A 9,478-nucleotide genomic window follows, 5' to 3' on the forward strand; every position below is an offset into this window, starting at 1 on the left:
CAATTTTAAGATGGAGCAAAGTAGCTTCATCTTTCGGTATTAAAAAGCACAAAGGGTGGGCGGGAAGGAAGCAGAGGCAGGATGAATAAATGAAGCAACAAATTTCCACTTCCATTCTGCTGTAGCCAAGTCTGGTTAACAGCAAAGAATTACTCTTAGCCCTTGTATAAGTCACCATCAATCATTACTCCAATGAAGCAGCCAGAGCCTGTTGCTGGAACCATACCCGCTGGCTCTGTTCACTAGGGAGCCCAGCCATCTGTCCACAGCACAGTCCCAAAGCTTCTTCATGCTGGCAAATTTGCCAGGTTTGAAGGGTTTGGGCCAGGGCTGAGCCAGTGCAGCCACAGGAAGGGGTAAATAATAGGGATTAATGACGCTGGGATGGTAAGTTAGGAGGAATCAGGTTTGCTACCCCCACTGCATATGATCCTGGACGTGGGATAGATAACCCCAGCACTGTGCTGTTCCCTTCCTCAAACAGCAACATCAAGGATTTTGGCAGAATATTAATCCCTACCTCTATTTCTTTCACTCTGAAGGTAGGACTCCCGAGAGCTGGCTCATGGTATATTTAGGTATATCTTCAGCCATTTTCTACTACTTGTTGCAAATTCAAATCTCCTGGACCATTGGTCTGTCGCTCTGCTGCCTTATGGTGTGTGTCTATTTACATGCATGCAAAGTGTCTGCTAGATGCTGTCAAATTACGAGGGTACATACTGACTCGCACTTCACAACATGTGAAAGCATATACCAAGTGCAAGTCAGAACAATCACACACTTTTTTTTCCCCTCTTTAATAGGGAAAGAAGCATCCCATCCACTGACTTAAGGAGAATTAGGTACAGAGAAGAACCTCTTCACTTTCTTCTTATGAATATTACTTTTGATCTTTGTTTGCATTGTTTGATTAATCTAAAATTACTCCATTTGGACTAAAAAGCTTTTTGATCAACTTATGTATAGAAATGTAAAAGCAGGCAAGTGTTGCATGTTTTCAATTTTAAAAGAATCGTTTTAAAGATAATTTTGTTATAAAAGTTGTATTTGAAGGTGAGTTTCCCTTACACTGACACTATGTAAGACAGAACAATCAATTTCAAGACATTAAGCTATAGTGTAAGGTTTCATATTTTAGATTCATACCAAAGAGACCAAAAGGATCTTGAAACATATTAAAAAGAACAGAATAGAATAAAAACAATCAAAAAGCCTAAATCCCTAGAAATATCACTCTGGTGAAGCAGGCTAGAGGGACTGCCCATTAATGAAAGTACAGGGAAACCTGCTTTAACTAAAACACTCAAGGGACTGGCAACATCACTTTTCTAATGCTACTGATCTTTAACAATAGGTCAAGTGAAATCTTTCTGGAAACCTTCAGGAACACCTTACAAGTGGTTCACTAAAGCAGAAAAATTCCTGCCGTGTATGAACTTTACTGATAGCTTCAGTGGCATTACAATTTCTCCTAATATTTAATCTTAAACTCTCCCATCGTAGTATAAGCATAACCTCAGTATGTGGTTATTGAAAATAATTAAGCAGATGAATCTTTGCATTAGAATTTTTAAAAGCAATAATACCAGGAACACCTTACAAGTGGTTCACTAAAGCAGAAAAATTCCTGCCGTATATGAACTTTACTGACAGCTTCAGTGGCATTACAATTTCTCCTAATATTTAATCTTAAACTCTCCCATCGTAGTATAAGCATAACCTCAGTATGTGGTTATTGAAAATAATTAAGCAGATGAATCTTTGCATTAGATTCTTTAAAAGCAATAATACTTGTTAGCAGTTTGAGCACAGGTTTGGATGTCTGAAGACTAGCCAGCTTTCTGTTCCAAATGATTTCAGTATTTTTTCTCTAATTCTGAGCAAATCACTGCTTTTCCCTCTGCCTTAATTCCCCAACTGTAAAATTTGTGATACGGATATGAATGGTCTGTGAGATCCTAGGCACAAGAATCTTCTATGAAATTTGCTATCATTCCCTTCTTATTTTAACTGCTCTGGGAAATTTGAGCACAAATGACAAGATACTATAAAAGGAGCACTGTACCTATGTAAGGATTTGGTTAACTCCTTCATCGTATAATATACTGCCACTGTTATCAAGCACACACATCTTTTCCAGATAACGGTAATTACATGCAAGCATCTCAGAGAGATTTAGACTTCAGTTTGTAAATCACTGCTCCCTCCAGCAAAGAGGTCTGAGAGATGAAATTGCCTCTTATAGTCACATGCGCCGTCCTGTTTCATTGGCATTTACCATCTTTGGTTAAACGAGGCCAGGATAATAAAAATGTCACTTTTGTACAAAGCTGCTTTCCTTTTGGACAGGCTACTGCAAAAGGAGATGTGAGTCAGTGTATTATCAACCTTGCAAAGAGGCTTTTTATCAGGCTTGCTGCTGCTCAGCTTTTGCCCAGACGACAGACTCGGGGCAGGCAGTGACATTTAGGGCTCTTAGATTTGCTGAAGAAGAGTCAAGCTGGGGTTAGCTAAGTATCTTCAGGAGGCATTGTTTTGCAGAGCTGTCTACAAGCCCTGCCTGACAGAGCTGATGTACCTCCTGAGAGCTCCAAGTCTTCAAGATAGAAATTTGCTGAAGACATCGCAGAAGGTAAAACAAGAAAAGTTTGCAAGAAACTTTTTTCCCCTGCTGACCATGGTGACTTTTTCAATTTAAATAATCACTGATCTCGCTTAAGTAAATGCAAGTTTCAGTGGGGATAGGATTTGCTTCTGGAGAGGTCTCAGCTGGCAGGCAGGAGGAGTTTGAAGACATGAATTTGTCATCAAGTTTGTTTGTGTAAAAAAAAGACTTCTTTTTGTTTGTTTTAAACCTGATGCCCATGTCTTCTTGCATTATGAGAATAAAGGAGCAACTGTTCTTTAGTAAACCCCCCACGCCTTCCCAAATCAGGATTCTGCTTATTTCTGTCATCTCTTTTCCCAGACAGTCTCCTATACTACACAACAAGCAATCAATACAGCAGTGAATACTAAACAGATCATTACTGAAAAACTTGACCTGGTTCTTTTGCTGCCTGTTGGCCCACACCACATAAACCAGAGCCTAGGTTACTGTCCCCAGATTCCTCTGGGGCACATATTGTCCTTTGGGTTACACTGCGGCAAGGGAATGAAATTCTCAATTGACAGACACTAGCAACATGGGAAAGTTGGTAGAGGAACAGAGCAAATTAAAGCAGTAGCACCCAAAGAGAATAAAAGCATTGATCGCTGAACACTGAGTGCTAATGGAAAGATGGAAGAAGAAGAAATATTAGGAAAGGATGGCTTTTGATCATCTGAAGATAAATGGCTATTAGATAGGCACTGACTGACAGGTGGGGCTTTGATTTCCCTGAGAAAGGCATCTTTTCCACTACCCTCTTATTTACTGCCTGTGTATGACTGAGACTGAACAGTCAACAATGCCAATGCAAGATTACCTTTTGAGGCATACATACGCATGCAAGAAAAAGAAAGGTAGGTAGATTTTGTGCAAATCATGTCGTCTTTCCGTTTTCTGACTTATAAATAGAGATTGTGGTGGCTGCCTCTTTGGAAAGTGCTTGGAGATCCACAGGTGGAGGGAATGATACAAAAGAGTTATGCTATTCAAAAACAGGGCAAAACATTTAAGGAAACTGCACAAAAAGGGAGACCCGTGGCACCTCACTAATAAACATGTGGTTCAAAAGCTCCCTCATCCAAATAATTGCTTTTCAAAGTGTAATCTCACTCAGCGCTGAAGTAGGAAGATGCCTCTCATTTCTTCTTTGAGTTTTCATTGAGTCGCAGCACTGCTTTTCTAACGTGCTGACGGGCATGATTTTACAACGGAGCTCCTCTGGGGCTAGAGGAGACACCCACCCACCAATACACACAAATGGGTGACTGATGATTAACTAGGCAGCTACTAAAGATGCAGGATGACTTTGTGCTTGTTACAGAGCTGGGCGCAGACAGACGGTGCCTGTCTGCTTAGAGTTCATTAGGCTCAGAAATACCGAAACAGAAGGTGTTCAGTCTTTAAAAAGAAAATACCTTGTAAGAAAATCTCTCTGGGTAGGAAGCTAATATGACACAAAGACAGAGCTTATGGACAGTTGCACTTTACTTTTATCTGCTAATTACCGCCCAGTCTATCCTTCTCCCCAGCAATGCTGGATAATCACAGTTCTAATATCCCTGAGCCCTTTCATTGTCAGTTGTGAGGTAGCAATGTGCCTCCCATTCCCAGAGTATCCAAATGTTTCACAGTGTTCAACACAGGTATCGCATGCTTTGAAATTTTATTTATTTATTTATTAAGATCTGTGGAACAAGGAAGTGCTGTATTTCCCGTATTTCAAGATGGGGAAGTGAGTCACAAAGACACCTGCTTCTTCCACACTCACACTGGGAGTCTGTGGCAGGGCAGGGAATTAAGCCTAGAGTTTCCAAAATCCTAAACGAGTGCCTGTAATCACTGCACCACTCTTCTTCCCTTCCACCAATCCAGCAGCAGTGAATACAGTCCCTATCTGCTTCAGGTGTGTCTAAAAGATTACTCTGAAAAGCCTACATAGCCTGATCTATCAGCACAAATAACCTAGCAAGATTATTTCGAATGCCAAGAAATAATGTTTCTGTTCTCTCAAGTAGCTACAGGTTTCAAATAGATTTTTTTCCCCCCAACTATGGATTGAAGTATAAAAAATCCCATACATAACACAAGTTTGCAGTTGCATTAAATATATTGACTTCAGACCAATGCAGAAAAGAGTGGAGAAACTAAACTGTAATAAGAATAGAGACTGGGGTGGGTTGGTTTGGGGTTTTTTTCAGAAAAAAGATGAAAACTAGAAAATGCCTTATGAGATATCATAATGACACCAGTGTACAGGCTATAACAATTTGTTATAGAACAAGGACTGGAGAACATGGAGATTCCACAACATAAGGGGTATCTATTTCTTGATATACCACAGTTCAAATGCATGGGGTGGAAGGCAGGATATAATCCATGTACTTTCAGTCAATTACCTTATACTTCATTGAATTAAAGAAGTTGAGCATGAGAAGTGTGTGTGCAAAGGATGCAATCACAATATTACGCTCTTAGGTGTTTTTCTTAATTTTGAACAGTCAAATGATATCTTCTTTACCAACAAATAAAGCCTGAGAATAAACCAATTTGATCCTTCCACCTCCAAGGAAGTGACTCTGCCTGAGGCATTCTGCAGCTTCTCTGTCTCTGTCCTTTTACCCCAGACTCTATTTTTAGGGGGACCTTATGGCGTCATTGAAAATTTGACCATTGTCTTTCCACCAACACAACTGAACAAAGAAAAAGAGACACTTTTGTCCCGATAAGACACTCCTGTTTCTCCTGCTACTGGATTTTTACACACAGCACCCACTGAATATTGGGGAAAGCAGAACCTCAACTCCAAGAGAAAATCCTGCCCCAAGAGCACTAACGTTCCTGTTCTCCATTGTTTAGCTATTTCATCATTATAGCAACTGAGAATCACTACGTGATCCACAGCTGGCTTAAAAAAATAAAATAAAATTGAAGGATGTTAATACCACTTCACGCTTCTCCACTAACTTGCATCCAAACAGTTCAAAGAGGAACTGACCAAATGCAGGCTCCTTCTGCCCGAAGATGTTCAACAGTGCTATTGAGCCCATTGTACAGACAAGAGAAGATGAGTCACAGAGAGACAAACTGACCTACCTAATACCAAACTGCCCGTTAAGTGCCAATGCTCACCCCAAGTGTCTGAGTGGCTCTCCTGACCTCAAACTGAATAGAAAGTGGGTGACTCTTCTATAAAAGAGTCTGGAGATTTGTCTCAGAACATGACTCCAAAACTCTGTTTGCCTTTTTCAGAGTCTGTAAATAATTGGGCTGGAACCTTCCAGAGATGGAGAATTTTCTCTCATGGGAACCAGAAATGATCCTGATCCTTTATCTCCAACTGAGTAGGAACACTGGGGGAAAGAACTGAACCCCAGAAGTGAAATAACTCCCCCAACACAAACAACTGCCAGACACACTTCCCACATACTATAGAAGATACTGGTTGCTTGGATTGGTCAGGGAACTAGCGAGAGAAGCCATTTTTGTTTCCCTCTGAGCTACACTACTATAAATCCAAGGTAATTGTCTACTTAAAAGTAAAAGGGTGCAGGAGGAAGGACCTGCTTGATTACAGAATCCCTGAAAGTCAGATGGCAAGCTTTTTGGGACAAGGACAGTTTCTGCCAATTCTCGATTGGTTCCTGAAACTCTCAGGTCAAAACCAAATGAGAGACATGCTGTATAAAAGTTAGCATGTTACTCCCAACCAGCATGTGCTGATACAAAAAGGAGGACCCCGGGCACCTTTTTGACCGATGCAGCAGGACATCGGTAAAAAAATTAGTCATGCTTTTACCTCCCAGAGCCATAAACACCCCTAGGAATTCCCAATGCATTAAATTGCCTGTTCCCTCCAAGGGCTGAACATGCCACATGGTCTGGAGACTACACTGCAAGGGCTCTTTAAACCCTAAGCTGACTAGTAAGTATCCTAATTATAAAAGAATTTAATCTTTGACTCTAGGTGAGGATTATGGAGTCACTCCATGCATTTCAGGGCTGCTTTTACTGATCAGTCTCCCCCCGCCCATTGTATTCCAGTGATCTCCACTAATCTGGTATCTGAGCAGTTAATAATTTTTATTGTCTTTTCCTGCATAACACCTTTACTAGATCTGACAGTGCTTTTGCCCAAGATCAACATCTAATCCCCGGCTTCCCAAAGAGTTCCCTAGCAGCTAGCGAGTTAGACAACAGCTTGCACCCTGGCAGGTTTGGGCATAGAAACCTGGTGTTCAGCTGACCTAATACCTCAGCCGCTTGTCCTCCTGCCTTCTGGGCTCCTGATCCTTTGCAACCAGAGAAGAAAAGAAGTGAACTGGAAAAACAAACAAAATCAGGTAACTTACTTGCTAAGAGCGGCTCTGCATCAGTCTTGTGCCTTGGCACTTCGGGGATACTGGACGGTGACAGGACTGAGAGGTAGGTAAAACAGCTGCTGGAAAAGTGTCCGATCCATGCCATCACCAGAGAGCTGGGGTCGTCTTCTGGTCCCTGGGCTGTCTCCTTCCTTCTTCCCTCTGCCTGGTATTAGAAAACATTTATGTGGCACTGAAGATTTCAATGCACACGCCCCTGTCCCTAGGGGGACACGCACCCCTGATTTCCCTTGCTCTGTCAGAGCTGACACGGGGTGCTCCAAACCCTCACCCTCCACTGCTGCAGCACTACTTTTGCCTGTCAAATGCCTGCCTTTCCTTGTTGCTGCCCTCTCCCATACAAATGAATTCTTGGTGGTATAAAGCTTTTTAAAGGGCTGGGGCAGAGGGGAGGGAGAGGAGAGGACTGCATGTGATGGGGAGAATCATCTGTTCTGAATGAGCAGCAAAGGGAAAGGTGGCAGGAGTGAAAGCAAAGAGGGGAGGGGTTTAAGCCGCTGCTTTGCACAGAAAGGGCTGGCTGGGGAGGGGGAAGAGAGGCGTATTTGGTGCCTTGAGAGAATGCAAGGCACTGTGCTCCCCTGTCACCACATGGTCTTTGCCCTCCTGTGCCAGCTCCCCAAGCGCTGTGTGTTTACTGCTCCTCCCCGTGCCTGCTTCTCGGCTCTCCCCTTGCCTGGGTTCTCCTTTCCCAGATTACTGGATGGGCTTTCATTTTTTTAGGGAGTGGGGGCTGCGTTCTTGTTTTAAAATCACACAAACAGAAAGCAGTTCCCAGGAAAAAGAGGACAGGGAGAATGCAGAAGCTGCACGTTTAACAGGGAGCACGTGTACATATTCATTGGCATTGTGGAAACTCTCTCTTCCAGGCTGGACCAAGGAATTTGGGAAAAGCGGGGAGAAGGAGGGAGAGCATGATTCCTCTGGCACTCCTCCCTTGCCTGTCAACCATCAAGCTGCTGAAATGGTGTTTGCTGACTGTGGTGTTTGCCTGTGATCCAGCTAGTCCCAGGGAATGCTCTCAAAGCTCTTCAGTGGTTTGCTGTATTTTTTGTCTTTCTCTTTTTTCTTCTTTTTTTTTTATCATTGATAATACCACACTGTCTCCCTAGCTTAGTAAAATATTTCCTTTTCTGAAAAGCAAATGTCAGGTCAGCTGCATATGAGAGAGAGATCTGCCTGGTAACTACAGGTTACCTTCAGGCTTTGTCACCCTGTGCCCTTAATGCTGTCCCCCTGTCCTCCCTAATTCTCTATCCCAGGACCACACGCATTACAGCCCATCAGAAATGCTTTCACAGAAGATTTTCTGGTCAGGAAAAGAGAACTTGTCAAAACCAAAGCACTGTACAGGAATGTGTCAGTATTGCTGGAATCTGAAAGCTATTTTTTCCATGTTCTTTGAATGACTTTCAAGGTTTTTTTATTTTTTTAAAGTTACACTACCACTAATGAAATATGTCAGCATTGAAATGACATTTTTATTTTACTGTATGGACATTTTGCAACTTATTATTTGCATTCTTGTTTTGGAGCAAGAAAAAAATTGAACTAGTGGAACTTCCTGTAGATCAGAAAATCTGATTCCTAACCATCTTAAATCTAGGACACATAACACCTGATTATGGAAGCTAGACTGGAAAAATTCAAAGACAGACACGCTAAAGAAAGGGAAATAACCACAGCCTTGAGTATCATTAATAGTCATATTGCACAGGGGACTGGGTTAGGAAAGCACATCTCTATACACATAGCACTTTTTACGAGTGTTCTCGTTCTCTGATCTGTACGTGGAGGTTGGATCTGGCCAGATGAGATAGGAATCCGGAGCCAGACCAAGGACTTCGGCCATTAAAAATTAGTTTTGCAGATGTAATTTTGCTTTTCCACTTGTTGTTAGTTTATATTTCCCACTTCACCACAGTATGGGCAATGAGATCAGACTAGCCAGTTTGGCTCCTGTTTCTCATGCATTAGAACAGTGCTACATCATCTAGGTTGCAAACAGCACAGAGGACTAAATTCAAATCAGCAGTGAAACTATTTTCAGTGAAAGTAAAAGACATGGTAATAAACTGTTGATTAAATCCTATGAAATTGTGTTAGATCTTCTGCCTGCTCATAACTGTTAGGAATGCTCTTTTCAGCAATATTTATTTCACCTTTTAGGACTATGTCTATGATACACGAAGTATCCTTATAAAAGTGCTATTTGGGGAGTACATTAACAGTCTTGTTTTGTTGTTTGTTTTTTAAATAAGCAAACGAACGTACTTAAAAAGTACTAAACAGTAATTCATACAGCATGAGAGTCAGTCCCCCGTAAAATGGTGGGTGAAAAGCTGGACATGAGCCAGCAATGTGCGCTCGCAGCCCAGAAGGCCAATCGTATCCTGGGCTGCATCCAAAGCAGCGTGGCCAGCAGGGCGAGGGAGGGGATTCTGCC

The sequence above is a fragment of the Aptenodytes forsteri genome, unplaced genomic scaffold (genome assembly GCF_000699145.1).
Source record: "Aptenodytes forsteri isolate BGI_AS27 unplaced genomic scaffold, ASM69914v1 Scaffold126, whole genome shotgun sequence".
In the NCBI taxonomy this organism is placed as follows: domain Eukaryota; kingdom Metazoa; phylum Chordata; class Aves; order Sphenisciformes; family Spheniscidae; genus Aptenodytes; species Aptenodytes forsteri.